Source organism: Lithobates pipiens, unplaced genomic scaffold (genome assembly GCF_037356315.1).
Source record: "Lithobates pipiens isolate NorthernLeopardFrog02 unplaced genomic scaffold, aLitPip1_a1.2 Scaffold_16, whole genome shotgun sequence".
NCBI classification, from domain to species: Eukaryota; Metazoa; Chordata; class Amphibia; order Anura; family Ranidae; genus Lithobates; species Lithobates pipiens.
Genome location: NW_027507748.1, coordinates 175,661,515 through 175,680,791, shown reverse-complemented (window position 1 = coordinate 175,680,791; position 19,277 = coordinate 175,661,515). Strand labels below are relative to the sequence as shown.

The following is a 19,277-nucleotide window of genomic DNA, read 5'->3' as shown; positions in this document are numbered from 1 at the left end:
TGTATGGCCCAAAGAAACCAAACTGAGCTACTTAATCTTAAATGGTAATATAAAATCCCTCAACCAGCTCCAATCGGACACAAAATTACCAAAGTTGCCATATTTCCAATATCTTCAAATCACCCATTATATACACCATAACCCCCACCTTTTGGATTCCATCCCAATACAAGCACTCGTGTACTACGAACAAAGCAAAAAACAGAAAAAAGGCATATCTAAGTTTTACAATATGTTGCATGAAAAATTGTACTTTTACCACTCTAAACCCTTTCACCAGTGGTAATGCGACCTATAACAAAAATTCTTCACAAATAAATGGGAAAAGGCGTTAAAATCTATATATAAAACTACTTTGTGTTCTTCCTTATGGGAACTTATTCAGAGTATCACTCAACGTAGATATATGACCCCCCTAGTCAGGTTGAATGCAGATACTCTACCCCCCCTCCCACTTCCCAGTTACCCCCCCCACCCCTAGTTATATATTACCCCAATACAAGGCCTTCCATGTGATACAAACTGAATCCTACTGGCGATTCAGTTCGCATTGTGCGCTATACAAGTATTTCATTCATTCATACAAGTATTTCATTCATACTGATACAAACCTTACATCAGGACACAAACTGGTAGAGTGAGATAAGACAGGACCCTTGTCCAGCAGATTTCAAACTGGTAAACTCTGGACCATACCTGGTTAAAGCTCTCACCCAATACCATCACTTATGACATATAAGCTAACAAGATTTTGTATGGTATTGCTTCGCAAATGTATTGTATCATATAGCCTTACAAATGTTTGTATAACTTCTTAAACTTAAACTCAATAAAAAATTATTGTAATCTAAAGCATCCTACACCTTAAGGGTGAGGATAGCAACAGGGGAGGTATATTCAGACAACCCCCGATGCTCCCTGGCTACCCAAGGCGCCCGAGCCAAATTCTGACCCGCTAAGAATTTTTCCAGAGGAATCCACAATTTAGTTGTTACCCCATGATGCCAGCCCAATATCCGCTGTAAGACAAAACCCTTTTAATATTTGCAAATAATAGGCACACCCAGGCCTCCCTTCAGCTTAGAGTGCTGCAATGTACAGAGAGCCAAAACGTGGGCCCCGTTCATGCAATATATATCTCAGAAACAACTGTGAAGGGTCGAGAAGAAAGATCTGGGTAAAGAAATGGGCACCATTTGCAAGTAGAAGAGGATCCTTGGTAGTACATTCATTTTTAGCACTCCATCCACGAGAATGTTGCCCTGTCCCATTTTTGTAACTCCGCCCTTATGGTAGAGAGTAGTGGAGTATAGTTAGTGGTATATAATTGAGAGCAATGAGGTAGAAGGTGGATACTTATGTATTACAAGGAGGTATTGTACCATGAAAAAGAAAAGGAGGATTGCAGCCGTGTTCGCAAAGTCCCCCCGAAATAAGCAAAGGCAGGATCTCTGACTTATTGTTATTGATCACATTAAAGTCCCGCAATTCTGCCATGATATTGGGAAGGGAAATCAGCTGGTCCGACATATAGAACAGAACATCATCTGCGTAAGCGGACAATTTGTGCTCCACAGACCCTATGTTCAGCCACTTAATATTGGTATTTAAGCGTATCCTATTGAGCATAAGTTCAAGGGTGAGTGCAAATATCGTGGGGGAGAGTGGACATCCCTGCCTCATTCCATTACAAATGGGGAATGAGTCAGAAAGTACTCCATTCACTCTAACTCGGGCCTCTGGGGAGCCATAAAGTGATGCGATCCAGGTGAGCATGTTGGGGCTGAGACCCAATTTAGTCAGAATCAAACATAGGAATGTCCAGTCCACCCTGTCAACAGCATCTGCGGAGTGTAAGAGACAGGTGGCTGGTCGGTCTGTAGTCAGGCCCAATGTATCAACTGGATGGCATGATTGGAATTATCCCAGGCTTCTCTTCCCATAATAAAACCCATCTGGTCAGGGTGCATAATTGTGGGCTGTATGGGTTTAAGGCAGTTAGCTAGAATCTTGGCTAAAATGTTAACGTTATTTTTCAGGAGCGAGATTGGCTTGTGGCTACTGGGCACAGTAGGATCTTTCCTTTCCTTGGGAATTACTAAGATATGGGCAAGTATTCCCTCTTTGTGTATTGCAGTCCCTGATGCCAGAGCATTAAAGCAAGCACACATTGGGTTATCTAGTAGCAGGTGAAAAGTGCGGAAATAGGCATTTGTGAAGTCATCAGGACCAGGGTTTTTCCCTTTCAGAAGGTCATTTAATAACTGCTGCCAGTTCCGACAAAGTAATCGGTGTCTCAAATTGTGTGCTAACTTGCATAGTGAGCTGGGGGAATGAGCTTCTTCCAAATTCTGCTGAATACATTCTGCCTTCTGGTCTGGGCGCAGGCCAGGAAATGTACCAGGGAGTTGATATAGCGGGCATAATATTCCCAAAAGACTGCAGCTATTTTGGAGGGGTGGATCACTGTAGATCCAGAAGTCGTAAGTACTTTATGAACATGACCCGAGGCACGTTGATGTCTAAGAGCCCTTGCAATTAATTTCCCAAATTTGTTCCCAAACTCGTAAAACTTATGGAAAACATGGCATAAACCAGCTCAGATCCGGGCATCTAATAGGTTGGCTAGCTCAGAGCGTAAAGATCGGAGTTCCACCGCCAACTCGGGGGTTGTTTTGCATTTATGCCTAAGCTCTGCAGTTCGAATTTTCAGCAGTAAGTTCTGTATGTCCCCTTCCCATTACTTTTTTAACCACTTCAATACCAGGCACTTAGACACCTTCCTGCCCAAGCCAATTTTCAGCTTTCAGCGCTGTAGCAATTTGAATGACAATTGCACAGTCATACAACACTGTACCCAAAAAATTTTTTATAATTTTTTTCCCACAAATAGAGCTATCTTTTGGTGGTATTTGATCACCTCTGCGGTTTTTATTTTTTGCGCAACAAATAAAAAAAGACCGACAATTTAAAAAAAAAAGTTTTTCTTTGTTTCTGTTAAATTTTTTGTAAATAAGTAAGTTTTCTTCTTCAATGGCGGGCACTGATATGGCTGCACTGACGGGCACTGATAAGGCAGCACTGATGGGCACCGATGAGGTGGCACCAATGAGGTGGTACTGATGAGGTGGCGCTGGCGGCACTGATAGGTGGTACTGATGGGCACTGAGAGGTGGCACTGATAGGTGGCACTGGTATGTGGCACTGATGGGCACTCATAAGCAGCACTGATGGGCACTCATAGGTGGCACTGATGGGTACTTATGGGTGGCACTGATAGGTGACACGGATGGGCACTGATAGGTGGGTATTGATAGGTGGCACTGCTGGACACTGATGGGTGGCACTGATGACACTGATGGGTGGCGTTGCTGGGCATTGCTGATTTCATTTGTTTCATGATGGTGCTAGTCAGTGCCCATTTGTGGGCACTGATTGGCACAGATTGGGCTGTCATTTGTACATGTGGATGGCCATGGGGTACATACCTGGCCATCCACTTGTTGCCCCCCTTCCTGGTAGCCCTGGGGACTTCCCTGGTGGTCTAGTGTGGGCATCTGAGAGGGGGCTGCGCTGGTAAACAATCAGTGCAGACCCACCCCCATCAGAAAAGCCAGCTATCGGCTCTCCTCTACTCGCATTTGTCACACGCAAATGTGAGGAAAAGCCGATCAACAGCTTTTCCTGTTTACATTGTTAGCAGCTGTGATTGGACATGGCTGATCACATTGTAAAGAGCCTGCGTCGGAGGCTCTTTTTCAAGATCGGTGGAGCGGTGTGTCAGAATGACACACCGCTCCACTGATCACCGCGCGGGAAGTGGTTAATCTAGACCCTTGAGAGATGAGCTCTCCCCTGATGACTGCCTTATGACCCTCTCAGATGGAAGCCACCCCATGTCATCTGTGTAATTCTCCACAAAGTATAAAGATATCAAATCAAATCAATGGGTATAATCAAATACCTATTTTAGCGTCACCGCATCATCTAAAATATGACATGATCTGTTCCTGCAAATGTATTTGTGGAGCTTGCAAATGATGTCCCTCGAATTATCTAGATCTTTGGATGGCGGACGAAGTGCTCTATGAGCCTGATCAATTTCAATATGATCAGGTGCCTCATGGCCCAGGATTTGCTTTAAGATTCCCTGCAGGGTGGGAACTATGTCCTGAGGCCCCATGGCTTCTAGCAGGCCTCTAATATGAATATTTATTCTGCGGCTCCTGTTCTCAAAATCATCCATCTGGTCTAATAGAGAATTAAGCTGTTGGTCTTGTATTTTGCATTTCTCAGTAAGGACTTGCACATTAGGTGACTCATCCTCCCACTGTTCCTCCAGGGCTTCCACTCTACCTCCAAAATGTGCTGTGTCAGCCTGCAGGCCTTCTATGTCCTGACGCAGGGCCTCTTCACTCTATAACCACACAGCTCTAAATCGGCTTTAGTGGGAAGGGACAGAAAATGGACCTACAGATCTTCCAGGGTTTCTCCCAAATCAGATGGTTCAGCAGGACTGTCTGAACCTGAGGGTGAGGTGGGGGGGGAGGGAGTGATAGCACAGGCATCAGTGGTAAAAGAATTGGAGACGCTGCGCATGCAGCATTCGTTTCCTCACTGGGCGCCATCTTGGAATTTCCTGGAGGTTCCTATCAGGTCTCTGTAAAATAGGCATCCAGTGATCCCGGGCGGCTCCGGGTGGGGGGGGGGGATTTTTGGTGCTGCGGGGACTCCCGGCACTTAGGCAGCATAGTTGGGGGAGAGTGGGTCTCGCGGAGCTCTGAAGACACGTCTTCACTCCCTCATAATGTGGCCATGCCCCCCAAAATTACCAGTTTTCAAATACGGAGGCAATTAACCCATGGTGACCAATAACAAGTCACCCATTCTTCTCTGGAAAAAAAGACCGAAAATAACAAATAGCAATGAAACATTGTGTAACATTATATTGCAACCCTACGTATAATTTTAAATGTGATTTTTAGAATAAAAAGTATTCACACTTTATTAAAGGAAGTGGTCACACACCAACATCAAAATCTATGCACATACATAACGTCTTACAAGGTTAACTATTTCTCAGTTATACTTCATGAATATTACAAGGTCAAATATTTATTTCTCAGTTATACTCCATGAATATTTATAATGCCTTTAAAGTGGTATTAAACCCTAAAACAAAACAAAAAATAATAAACTGCGGCTCACCAATTCTTAGACATGGTGGCTGCATTCGTTTTCTTTTTTTAGGCTTTTTTCCTTTACTTTCACTTTTTGATCCGGCCAGTAAATCAGTTTTTTTACTTATTTTAACAGACTAAGCTGTCGTGACCTAGTAGCAGTTTCGAGGGTTGACACAAACTATTTAACACTGACAGTGGTGCTTATAACGGCCAGTTTTTATTAATTCATGTAAAACCTTTATCCCAAAAGGAAACAAAATAACTGTTTGCTGTAAATGCTTATAAAGTGTTAGCTGAGTTCAATGTCAGTTTGCACTAGAGCCTGCCAGACTGAGAGATAGGCGTAAGAAATATTCATGCACCCCTAGACTAAACAGAAATTTAACCCGAGCAGTGCAGAAGGCCCCACTATGAAGATAGATTTTGTCTAATTCCTGCATTTCAGCTTTTAAAGATGGTACAGATTTTATACAGATGACAATGACATTTGTTGTTGTCAGAAACCAAAACTTTCTGGACTGTCCTGTCCTGCAGCAATGGTTATGTCAGCTGCTTTTCTTCTGACTTTCAGCTGTTTTACATAGGAGTACTGATAACTGTCTAGTTGCATATACATCATTTGGCACAGATGGCTCATGCCTATGGGCAGTCAAGTCTGTTCCACTTGGGTGCATATTCCCCTGAACAATGTACTTTATCTTTATGAAGCAATTTAAATGATCAGAACTGCAGTACTTATATTTTACCAAATAGGCCTATTCATTAGACTCCTTCAGAATTCCTTCATAACACTCTCTTCCTCCCTCTCTTTTTCCCTTTAGCTCTTCTATCATTTGTTTTGTTCCTGTATACACAAAGGCAGACTTATTTAGCCCATAGACATGAGATGACAGTTGCCTAATCCAGCTATTTTTGAGGAGGCAATCTCATCTAGTGCAGCAAGCAGATGTCCATTGGCGAGAAGCTCTTAGGGCTATATTGACCAGACAGGTTAAGAAATGATTTTTCTATTATGAGTTTAGAAATTCTATCCTGGTTGCTTTTGTTCTCCTCTGTGACAACTGGCACCATCAGCATCTTTCCAGGAACTCTCCACCATACCCTTTCGCAAAATAAACCTGGATATAAAAAAAAAAGGATGAAAGCAGAGTGACATAGGGTGCCATCATCTGAAACCCATACGACTGCAACAAGATAAAGGCTCCTAAGGATACAGATTTAACACATAACTATTAAAATTATTTCCAAATGTATTGGTCACAACATACAAAAATTTAAAGAATCACATATGATGCTGAATACAACTAAAAACAACAAAGACCACTCATATATACACTATTTTACAGATAGCATTTTGTGATCAATGTGTTTCACATAGTAGATAAATCCACTTTATCAAGGCCAGCAGTGAAAGGTTTACAAGATATCCAGGAAATTTCATTAATCTCAATATAGTGGTCACAATAGATTGAACTTTACCGATTGCAACTTGATCAAGGGACATACACTACACATGAATAATTCTGGTACCAAAATTATAGTGGACTGTAAATGGCCTCCACCATTGTTCCTGTTTCTCTTGCTGGAGGTGGCCATTTTGCTGGAGGTGGCCATTTTGCTGAAGCTTAGAGTACCTGAGCAGCAGTAGATCTTTAGGTTGTCAGTGAATCGGCCTCTACAAATTCAGCATCAGTGCCTAAAAATCGAAAGGAACTGAGCATGTGTAGAGTAGGGTTAGGCAGTGTATTACTGGATTAAACAGTACAGACACTTATTGTTAATGTTTTAAATAGCTATACCTGCAAAAGGGACCAACCTGAAGTGATCTAGCAGGACTTCATTTTCTGACGAAGGTTCCACTTTAAAGGCATTAAATAATTATATCAATCTAAAGATATACACTATCTCCACAAGGCAATAGCTAATAGTTTATTCTTATAGGGGACTAAGAGGTAGAGAGGTCCAGGACCTAAAATAGAACTAAACTGCATCCGAGTACCACAAACTGAAAACGCCATTTAATTAATTTTTAATATTCAAAGCAAACCCATCAATCCATGTCTCCATGTTTTATTTTGTTGAGAAATCACTTTGAAAAACACCCCCTTAGCTTTTCTAGCCACGGCTATGATGAAGGGCAGAAGATTCATGTAGCATTTGCTTCCTGGAGTCCATCTGCCCTTAGCGCCAGATGAAAGAAAAAAACATGCCCAAAAAGACTCCTAGGATGTAGGCCATGAACAAGGAAGCAACATAAGGATTAAAATAGTTAATGTTGATTATGAGATTTTAGTTCTGCATCAATGTTGTACTGTCATGAGATGAGATATTTGAGGGAAATTCCTCCCTGCCTGGTCCAAAAAGTAAGAATGAGCCCAAAATAAAACTTGCTAGTTTGACTGATCTTGTAGTTTTTTCTGCTTTGTAGCATTCTAAAGATGTGCTGCCCTCAGGATGGTTGTATCAGGCCTTGTTCAGTAAGACAATGAGCTACATACATAGTTTAGTAAATACAAATGTAGTGCTAATCCCGGAGGAGCCAGAGGAATCACTTGTCCAGGTCTTTCCAATTTCAGCCCCACAGCCAGGCACACAACAGACTTGTTCGCTCTTTCTCTAAAGACCAGTCTAGGGGACGTGGTTTTTGTTGTTTTTTTGTTTTTCGAGCACTTGGATGGGGAAAGTGCTGGCATACTCCAAGAATAAGAACTATGTACAACTGAGGACTTGGTTTTCATTTCTGAGCAAACTTTAGCGAAGTCCAGGATTGTAACAAACAGTAGACTTCAGCTTAAAGTGGAAGTAAACTCCCCTATCGTTTTCAGCCAAGGAAGCTGCCATCTTTGCCTCTATTTAATCTTCAGCTGCTATGGTGCTGCACATGTGATTTGTTATGACACCAGCCATTGGATGGTTTGATAGTTTGGCTGAGAGTGCAGTCAATGTGCAGTTAGCATTCCCGGCATGCCTTTTTTTTTTTAACTGTTTAAATCGGTGGGTTTACTTCCACTTTAAAGTAGTAGCAGAGCCACTAGAGCAAAGTCCGTTTTAAGTGGGCAAACATCTGGACAGAGCTCTTCGGGACACTAGCCAGTGTCCCCTTTAACTGACCCGGAGCTGACTATAACTAGGCACCAGGGGGGTAGCTAGAGCACAAGGTCCCCAAGCTCTTTCAATGTCTGTACTCACAAGGCCCAAGGACAGATGGATGCTTCCTTCCAATCTTCCAAGCGATGCCCTCCAGTGATACCAGACAAATTTATGGCAGACAGCTCTCCTCAGTCATCTTCTTCCAAGCCCCTTGGTCTCAGCATTCCTCCCTCAGGTCGCCCACCTGAGGCCTCCTCATAGCAGGCTGTTCCTGATAGGGCAGCATGCCCCTGCCCCCCCCCCCCCAGGCTGGACTCCACCACTTTGGGACAAGACCCAGAGCTATGTGTGCTCCCAGAAAAAATATAGTCTCTCAGCATGCATTCTCTCTGGGATAGGCTGGGGCTGCATCAATATTCATGCTGCCATCTGCATAGCTCCACATCTATCATCCAGAACCTTCTCAAGTTACCTGGATACAGAGGGAGGTATCCAGCAGACTGGCAGCAGTAGGGTACACAGATCAGGCCTATCTAAACAATCACAGCTCACTGCATACAGTGAGCCATACTATGCTTTTACATTGCCTTGCCAACAATTTAAAACCATACTGCCTACAGTGTAGCAACTAAATTTACCTATCAAAAAAACAATCCTACCACCTACCTAGGAGGATGCTACACAAACATTTCATAGTAAAGTCTGAAGAACTATAGTAATGTTCAGCTTCTTGCATAAACCCAGTTCTTGAAATGCTGCTGCATTTGCATTGTGGATGTCAATCAGTTCTAACACTTTTGTTCCATGAACAGAGATATATTAGGCCAAGTTCCCAGAGCTTTAACCAAGCCTAGGGCCTGTGACGATGGGGTTTTGTTTGCTTCATGTGGGTTTTGCATTCATTCCCATGCAGGTCTATAGGAATGCAAAATCTGAAGCAGGTCAAATGCAAGTCAGAAGCATGTCAGCTGCAGGTCAAATGCACCTGCGAATAAATCCGATTGATCTCAAAAGTGTCTCAAATTATATCAAACTGATGTCAGAAAACACAAGCCCGAAGCCCGTCAATACAGCCCATTGAACACTCTATTTTTGTCCATGTAACTGTAGTCTGCAAAACTCATTGGATTCAACTGAAAACAACTGTAATTTTTGTTTTGTTTTTTGGAAGCAAGTATTCATATCCTGGTGTGTTAACTTGTGAAGTGAGTCTGTTATCTGTTGTTTGGCCCCCATATACTTAAGCACCTGGTACAGGCTGGGAACTGTACCTAGCACCATGTTGACTTCTTTACCATGGTGGCTAGGTGGTTAACTCCTCTGCGTGGGTTTCCTCCAGATGCCTGTTTCCTGCCACAACAATGGGTGACAACTATTCTCTATAAAGTAACAGTTCACAAGTTATAACTGTTACTATCTTTTATCACCTGAATAGAAACTGATTACGCTCTGACTGCCTATCGCTTGCAAACCAGTAATTCACCCATCAAAATACACAAAGCAGTTCCCCCCCTTTGCTTATGCATTTATTATGTATACATCCTGTTTGAACTGCTCAGGTTTGTGGCCAGTTTTACTTCAAACTAATTTCTATGAACTAGCCGAATTATGAAAAGGAACAAAGTGCAGGCAAAGTGACAAAGGGGTTGATTTACTAAAACCGGTGCAGCTCTGCATAAAAACCAGTCAACTTCCAGGATTTTTGTCAAAGGTTAATTGAACAAGCTGAAGTTGGAAGCTGATTGGCTACCATGTACAGCTGCGCCCGATTTTGCAATCTCTAGTTTTAGTAAATCAACTCCAAAGTCTCTTAAAAATGAAGCCCCCCCCAAGCCACTTCTAGCCATCTTTGCCACATTTTCCTGCCACCTTGTTGGCCCTTCTTCATATGGCAAAACATGTGACAGAATGTAGTGCTTGGGCATGAGCAACCAATCATCAAGTTTGTACATTGTCAGACAAGAAGAAAGGCATCATTAGCCCTGTGTATTATGACAAGCAGACATCTGTCGTTTTTAGGAGCAGCCTGTACATTCCCCTAAGCCTGTGTCTTGCTTTATAACTTGCATAGAATTGCACATGTAAATGTGTTGTTTAATTGGAAAAATAAAATTGCTGGTAAGATTCTAACTGTAGTGTATTTTTTGGTTTAGGTTTTAGTGAAGAATGTCTTATTTCCTGACAATCAGCAACATCAGTACAAGAAAAGGAATACATGAACACTTGTAAATGAAAGGTAATTGTAGGCAAGCATCTAGAAAAGTAAATATGTAATGGTTTTTGAAAAAAAAAGCAATATTTTTTACTTTTTGCTATAATAAATATCCTAAAAAAAAATATATAAAACATTTTTTTCCCCTCAGTTTAGGCCAATATGTATTCTTCTACATATTTTTGGTAAAATCGCAATAAGCGTATATTGATTGATTTGTGCAAAAGTTATAGCATCTACAAAATAGGGGATAGATTTATGCCATTTTTATTATTACTTTTGTATTAGTAATGGTGGCGATCTGCGATTTTTATCGTGCAGCGACACATCAGACACTATTTTGGGACCATTGTCATTTATACAGCAATCATTGCTAAAAAAAACATACCAATTATCTTGTAAATTACACTGGCAGGGAAGGAGTTAAACACTAGGGGGCGATCAAGGGGTTAAGTGTGGCCTAGGGAGTGATTCACTACGACATGAAAGAGATCACTGCTCCCGATCACAGGGACCATTAGATCTATGTCATGTTGCTAGGCAGAACAGGGAAATGCTTTGTCTACATAGGCATCTCAACGTTCTGCTGCCTAGCGACAAGATTGAAGGACACCGTGGGCATGGTCACTCAGTATGCGGCGGGCACGCGCCCACTAGCCCGCAAATTAAAGGGGACGTACCTGTACGCCCATTTGTCCACCACTGCCATTGTGCCAACATATATCGGCGTGCGGCGGTTGGCAAGTGGTTAATATGTACAGTCAGGAGGAAAAAAGGAAAGGAGAGATATGATTGAAACCTTTAACTATGGGGTGTAAATAAGGTTTTAGTGGCCAGTATTTTCAATGTAAAGCCAAGGTCAAGAACATGGGAATATGACTTCAAACTAGAAGGAGGAAAGTTCAAAACTATTGTTAGAAAATCTAGAGTAGTTGATGGTTGGAATAAAACATCCAGCAGAAGTAGTAAGTAAGAAATGTAGAGCAAATAAATAAAATATAAAGAAAGGAAGAACAATCATATATAAATAAATAAAATAAAAACACAGGACAGACTCGATGGATTACTTGGTCTTTTTCTTTTTTTTCGGCCATCACTCTAAAAACATTCCTAAACTCCTGTACTGTATACATATTCTGGGGTAGTGGCATCAATTGTATCAAGGCTAACTAGCTCAGGTTTTCTGCCCTGGACAACAATGGCTTGGGGGGTAGAACACGGCTGCTTCCATCAGATGCCCATGAGACAGGTATGTAGATTCCTGCTGAGGCTGAATTCTATGTATAGTAGGTGCAAAATACATAATTTTATCCAGTTATATTAGTAAAATTGGTAAATGTGTTTTTATATACAACTAATGTACAGTTAGTACCCTTTTTTTTATAATAGCTACCCAATAGCCCTTGTACAACAAGCCTCAAATTGAGAGAAGTAGGGTCAGGCCTGTAAGCCAGTCAGGGTTGTATTGATTTCAAAGTTCTAGGAGCTAACACTGAACATGCTTACAGGAGGGGAGAGTATATGCCTCATTCCATTAGTCTATTATTGTCCCTTTACTCATAGCTCCCAACTAGCCCTGATTTCGAGGGACTGTCCCTGATTTGGAGCAATGTCCCTCTGTCCCGCTTCCCCCCTCATTTTTGTCTGATCTATATAGATGTATATAAAATGCACTTTATCTATTAAAAAGTGTTTCCCAGTGCTAAACCTTTCATCGAATAAAAGCAGCCGGCAACTCCATACCATCAAGGGTATTTATTTTCAAGCCTTCACAGTGAGTACAGTCAGCAGCAAATGAGGGGTCCCTCATTCCCATCTCAAAAAGTTGGGAGGAATGTCTTTACTGTCCAATCAGTGGGTGCATTGGAGGTCATAGACATAGTTATGCTATCAATTAGAGGGGCATCTAGGCATTGATATTACTGGCTGAATAATAAAAAAAACTTTGGCGGATAGAAAGCAACACTTCATCTATGTATTTAGTTGTTTCCCTTCAACTTTGTTTAGGCAAAGCTCCAAATTTAGAAAAAGGACAAACGCAAACAAATCAATAAATTATACTGTATTTATTAATGGTTATTTTGTATCTAGTTCTCTTCTCTCAAAGTGAAGATTATGTGCACATGGTTGTCTAGTGTTTTGACATTCATACAAGGGAGAACTTGCAGTGGAATCACCTAGGGCAGTGGTCATCAACTCCTGTCCTCAAGGCCCTCTAAAAGGTCAGGTTTGCAAGATAACTGAAATACATCACAGGTGATATCATTTGCTGCTCAGTGATTGCAGTATTCTAGTCTGCATCTCCCCAAGGTAATACACAAAACCTGGCCTGTTTGGGCCCTGAGGACAGGGTTGATGACCACTGGCCTACGCCATCTGAGCGGAGGTGGGAACGGGTACCTGACAAAACTGGGTACCTGCTCCCCCACCAAAAAAAAGTTCCAAAAGGGTGAAGTTCCACTTTAACTATTGTGATCTTAAAGAGGAAGTAAACCCTGATGTGTTTACTTCCTCTTTGTCTCCCTGCAAAGGTAAAGCATAATGGGCTACTATGCATCGCATAGCAGCCCATTATGTGTCACTTACCTGACACAGGAGCCATGTAGGTTTAGGAGATATTTCTTGGACCTACAGGTAAGCCTTAATCTAGGCTTACCTGTAGGTCAACCACTTTAAGGCACAATAGAAATGCATAGTGAGTGTTTCTATAGCTGCTTGTATGTATGAGACCTTTACATTTTCAGTCCATTTGTCATTGCAATGAGAAAATATGACATTATCTGGTTCTGTATTTTCAAAAGTAAAGGTTAATGTATTTTTATTTGAAGCTAGTTTAAGCATATTAATCTATCTTGAACCAATCAAGCTCTTGCACATTGCTATGAATCTATTCCTGTGAAAGCTTGGTGACAGGAAAAAAGAACAAAGTGATGACTTTGTCCATCAGGTGTTGCTCCTTTATTGTCCATTGACAAGGTTAAGAGGGGGCTGATAACTAAGCTGTATTGCTTTATTGCAAATGAAATAGAAGGTCAGCCTCCTTGCTGTGCAGGCTGACAGAAGGCCCTTGATCACTCAACAAGCTGAACGCTATCACAAATTATTTTACAGTTAAAATGATTCACATAAATGTATTTCAAGTGGGTAATAAGCTGTTTTCATAGGTATGCACAGCATATTGCTTTGCATTTGTGTATGTATGTGTGTGTTATATATATATATATATATATATATATATATATATATATATATATATATATACACACATATACATACATACACACATACACACTGTATACAGTGGCGGCTGGTGTTTTTTTTGGGGGGGCAGAACCCCCCCAGGGGCCAGCAGCACCTCAACCCTGCCCCCCCACCTCCGCTGTCTGCCATTCGGTCCAACACTTACCCCATCTAGGTGGCAGGCAGCGGCTCCTGTGTCCTCTCCTTCCCCTCACTTCCACCGAGCATCTCCTCCCCTCCTCCTAGGCCTCCAATAGGATCACCTGTCCTTTCAACCAATTGGGTGACGGGTCTCAAGACCCGCTTACCGATTGGCCGGAAGGAGGATCAGTGTTACAATAGCAAATATTAATTCACTATTAAACACACCTGGGTGAGCTCGGTTTGCATTCTCTGCGCTCCGAGCCCACCCTATTTTGAAGCCTATTAGAGCCTCTGGCTCTAATCAGGGGCTTCAAAAAACTCTCAACCCCCCCCCCCCCCCCCCATCGGAATCCATGCATCCAGCATCCTGAAAGGGGAAGGGTGGGATGCCTGTGCGCCCTTAATGAATGGGCTGCCCCTGACTGTATATATATCTTACACACACACACGCTCTTATAAATACATGAAAAAAAACATTATAATACGTTTTAAAATAGGCGGTGTTAGTAGGGCAGTGGACATGTCAGTAGAGTGCAGCGGTTGGTGACAGTAGGGCAGTATAGGATGGTGTATAGTTTTTTTTTTTTTTTATATATTATTGTTTTATTATTTTTTCAAAAAAAAAAATTTAGGAGGCCCATTTGGGGGGCTTTGGTGAAAAATCATCAGAATTTGCCCCTGCGCATACCTGTGGCTGTTTTCCAGGAGTTTATTTTGAATATGATATTCTGCTGTTTGCCATATTTACCTGTGATCAATTTCCACATTCTGTTATTGCAGACAACGTGGTTTTATTTTTTGTTCTAACAATATCTTTGCAGTGTCAGAAATGTCTAGACTCTGCAAAGACAAACGCTGTAACCTCACTGAAACTTTCAGTACACGTATATGTATAAAGTAAACCCTGGTTAGGTTGTGGTAAAATAATTTTTTTTCCTACGATGATACATCCTGAAACAGGAAAGGTGACACACATTCTCAAATACTAATACAACATTTTTGTTAGTTTTATATAAAGTATAATATAGTATATAAACTTTCATTTTGACGTAAAGCACATATATAAGATCTGAATGCTCTATTGGCACAATATCTGCCACAGAACACTCCATAAGCTAAATCACCGATGGTTGCGAATAGAGAGGTGAGGAGAAAATTTTGGGAAGAAGAGTCCAATTGCTTTCTCAACTGACAGTGGCTTATGCCGCATACACACGACCGGACTTAGGTCTGACAGAGTTCTGACAGAGTTCTGACGGACTTTCCGAATGAACGGACTTGGCCACACACAATCACACCAAAGTCCGACAGATTCGAAAGTGATGACGTACGACTGGACTAGAATAAGGAAGTTCATAGCCAGTAGCCAATAGCTGCCCTAGCGTCGGTTTTAGTCCGTCAGACTAGCACACACACGAGTGGATTTCTCAGTAGAAACTGGGTCCGGCAGAGTTCTGTCGGAAAAATTTGAAACATGTTCCATTTCTAAAGTCTGTCAGACTTTTGCAAATCAAAAGTCCGCTGCAGCCCACACACGTTTGAATAGTCTGCCGGAATCATTCCGTCAGACTTTTGATGTTGAAAACTCTGGTCGTGTGTACGGGGCATAACAGGCTTGCAATCCACCTGCAGACACGAGATCACTGCCAGGTCTCACTATACTGGGCAACTATCATCTGAAGTCTAGAGGTACTTTTAAGGCCTTGTTTAAACCATGTGCAGAAATGTCAGTTTTTCTGCACATGTTCTCCAAGGGCACCAAAAAAAACAAAAAAAACAATTGTTCTCTATGTGGCCTGTTCATGCCAAAAAACTGGTATAACGTGCAGATTTTTTTCTGCGCAGGAATCTGCAACATGTATGTGATTTTTTGCACAGGAAAAATACTGACATTACATCAACATTGGTCTGAACAGTACATATCACTTTGCATGAGCGTCAGTTGCAGGGGTGGACTGACCATTGGGGCACTCGGGCCCCAATGGTCCTTTATGTTGTCATTTACAAAATGAAATTAGCAGCCTAATGCATTTTTTGGCATACTGTATCTACAGGACCCAGTTGCAGCTTATTTAAAGGAATAAAACATGGGTAAATGTGCATAGATGCACTGCATACGGTATGTTTTATTTTTTTTTTTACCCTGACATACAGTTTAAGCAGACGTTTCCATTCGTGCAGGGAGGTAAATGTGTAAATGTTCCACATCTGCAAGGGTCACAATTTTCTCAAGTTTAAAACCTGATATCTTCACCACAAAACAGAAGTAGGTGATATAGAACCTGGCAGGCACTTTCACATATCGAAACAAGTGCTAAACCAGGTGGAAAATTGTTTATGCCGTCATATTGCAGTATGAATTTTCCTATCTTTTTGCACAATTTTATTATAATATGTCTGAGATGAATATACAGACGATATATTTGATAATTGTTTTAGTCGTTATTGCTTATTTCTGGAATCTAATCATACCATGTCTGCAAATATATAACCTAGATTTAGATATTTTCTTTAGCGTTGTCCCATTTCTTCCATTATCAAAAGATTTTCTCATTTGCCCCCCCCTTGTATTTGAGGATCTGTCTTTGTTTATTTCTTTTAAGGCTCCAGCAACACAGGACGCTCCAAAAAAACGTTCTGGATGTTGGATTGCTGGCAGGAAACGTTGCTTCAAAAACGCACTTTTAGCAGTGTTTTTAAAAGCGTTTTTTCAGCGTCAGCATTTTTGGGCGGTTTTTTAAATTATACCATCTTACATTCAGCTCAAAAAATGATGAACGCTGATAAAAGCGTGTTTATGCGCGTTTATTCAGCATGTTTTGTGGTCTTGAATGTGATTTCAGGGGGTTCAGGCAACAGCCATAAACTCCCCTGCTGTTAAACATTAAAAAATGTCCATGTGTGCATGGAGACATAGGATAACAAAGATGGGAGTTTAGTAGCTGTTAAAACAAAACACCCAAACTCCCAAAAACTTCCATTTATCAGCTTCAGTGGGCATGAGGCCTTAATAAACTATAAATTTTCCACCAGCTTTTGCGAATCAAGTTTTCACCTTCCCCCTGTAGGTAGTAAAGCAGGACTTAACTAATGCCAAGCATGCATATGTTTAGTAATTAACAATGCACCAATGCAATGTCATAGGTGAACATTTTAGTGTGGAGCTCAGGTCAAGTGTATTGTTTTTCATGAACTTCAGTCCAGCCAGTGAAGTTCCTTTCAGGGCTTTTTGGAACACTTTTTTGAAAAGTAAAATGAAAAAAAAAAATAGATAAAGGGTGAATCTGCCCCTGAACCTGTCTCCGCACAGATTTACCACATTACCTCCTTCAGCTTGGTGACAAACAAATAACCCATGTTATAATACGTCTCAGGTGACAACCTTGAGGCCAGAAGACACTCTTCCAGTGGAAGGAGCCCTGAAACATAGACAGTCCTTATCAGTGGCGTAACTAGAACCTTCAGGGCCCCGATGCAAGAAACCATGGAGGGCCCCCCTGACTTCCAGCCAGGGCTCTTCTGACTGATCCCGGGGGCAGCAGGACCTGGATAGGAGGGGGAACAAATCCTCTCCATTTTCCTCCTGCAGTTACTTAATTCCTATCAGAGGAAGAGGAGGAGAAGCAGACTTTTAGTGGCTACAGGAGAAAAATTGAGGGGATGTGTTCCTCTAAATGCCCCCCTCCCCCATCTAGGTGTTCAGGGGCAACATGTGCGCTATTGCAATTGTGAACCCTGTAGTTACGCCCCTGGGATGAGTGCCAGTGGTGGTGGTGGGGGATGGGATTAGTGGCAGCAGTGGTGTTTGAGGAGGGATAGGATCAGTGGCATTGGTGGTGGGGGATGGGATGAGTGGCAGTGGTGAGGGAGAGATGGGATGAGTGGCAGCGGTGGGGAGGATGGAAAGAGTGGCAGCAGTGGGGAGGATAGGATCAGTGGCAGCAGTGCTGGTTGCGTGGGGATGGGATCAGTAGTTGCAGTGGTGGGGAATGGGATGAGTGGCAGCATGAGTGGCAGCGGTGAGGGTGATGGGATCAGTGGCAAGGGTTGTGGTTGGGGTGTGGGATCAGTGATGGGGGGGTTGAATGGGATGAGTGGCAGATGTGGTGGTGGGAATGGGATCAGTGGCAAGGGTGATGGTTGGAGGGGGATGGGATGGGATGAGTGGCAGTGGTGGTGGGAAGATGGGATCCGTGGTGAGGGTGATGATTGGGGGGGTGGGATGGGATGAGTGGTGGGGAGGGGAATGGTATCAGTGGCAAGGATGGTCGTTGCTGGATGGTCATGGTGGGGTGGATCAGTGGCAGAAGTGGTTGTGGTGGTGTGGGGGGTATAAATGGTGGTGGTGTGGGGGAGGGGGAATCAGTGGCAGTAGTGGTGGTGTGGGGGGTATCAGAGGCAGTAGTGGTTGTGTGGTGGGTATCAGTGGCAGTAGTGGTGGTGTGGGGGTATCAGTGGCAGTAATGGTGGTGTGTGGGGGTATCAGTGGCAGTAATGGTGGTGTGTGGGGGTATCAGTGGCAGTAATGGTGGTGTGTGGGGGTATCAGTGGCAGTAATGGTGGTGTGTGGGGGTATCAGTGGCAGTAATGGTGGTGTGTGGGTATCAGTGGCAGTAATGGTGGCGTGTGGGTGGTATCAGTGGCAGTAATGGTGGTGTGTGGGGGTATCAGTGGCAGTAATGGTGGTGTGTGGGTGGTATCAGTGGCAGTAATGGTGGCGTGTGGGTGGTATCAGTGGCAGTAATGGTGGTGTGTGGGTGGTATCAGTGGCAGTTGTGATGGTGTGGGGGGTATCAGTGGCAGTAATGATGGTGTGTGGGTGGTATCAGTGGTAGTTGTGGTGGTGTGGAGGGTATCAGTGGCAGTTGTAGTGGTGTGTGGGGGTATCAGTGGCAATTGTGGTGGTGTGCGGGGGTATCAGTGGCAGTTGTGGTGGCGTGCGGGGGTATCAGTGGCAGTTGTAGTGGTGTGCGGGGGTATCAGTGGCAGTTGTAGTGGTGTGCGGGGGTATCAGTGGCAGTTGTGGTGGTGTGCGGGGGTATCAGTGGCAGTTGTGGTGTGCGGGGGTATCAGTGGCAGTTGTGGTGGTGTGCGGGGGTATCAGTGGCAGTTGTGGTGGTGTGCGGGGGTATCAGTGGCAGTTGTGGTGGTGTGGGGGTATTAGTGACAGTAGTGCTGGTGTGGGGGTATTAGTGACAGTAGTGCTGGTGTGGGGGGTATCATTGGCAGTTGTGGTGGTGTGGGGGTAACAGTGGCAGTTGTGGTGGTGTGCGGGGGTATCAGTGGCAATTGTGGTGGTGTGCGGGGGTATCAGTGGCAGTTGTGGTGGTGTGCGGGGGTATCAGTGGCAGTTGTGGTGGTGTGCGGGGGTATCAGTGGCAATTGTGGTGGTGTGCGGGGTATCAGTG

General features: G+C 43.0%; 1 protein-coding gene across 3 annotated transcripts in view; it reads left to right on the top strand.

The window, feature by feature from the left end:
* The window catches only part of P2RY8 (P2Y receptor family member 8), a 106,254-nt gene that overhangs the window by 18,919 nt on the left and 68,058 nt on the right, over nt 1–19,277 (top strand). For 2 of the 3 annotated variants that reach the window (XM_077480787.1, XM_077480786.1), the window contains exon 2: nt 10,427–10,509. The exons of the other annotated variant lie outside the window; for it this stretch is intronic. The gene's annotated coding sequence lies outside the window, so the exon portion shown is untranslated. The remainder of the gene's footprint in view (nt 1–10,426; nt 10,510–19,277) is intronic. 3 annotated transcript variants of the gene reach the window in all.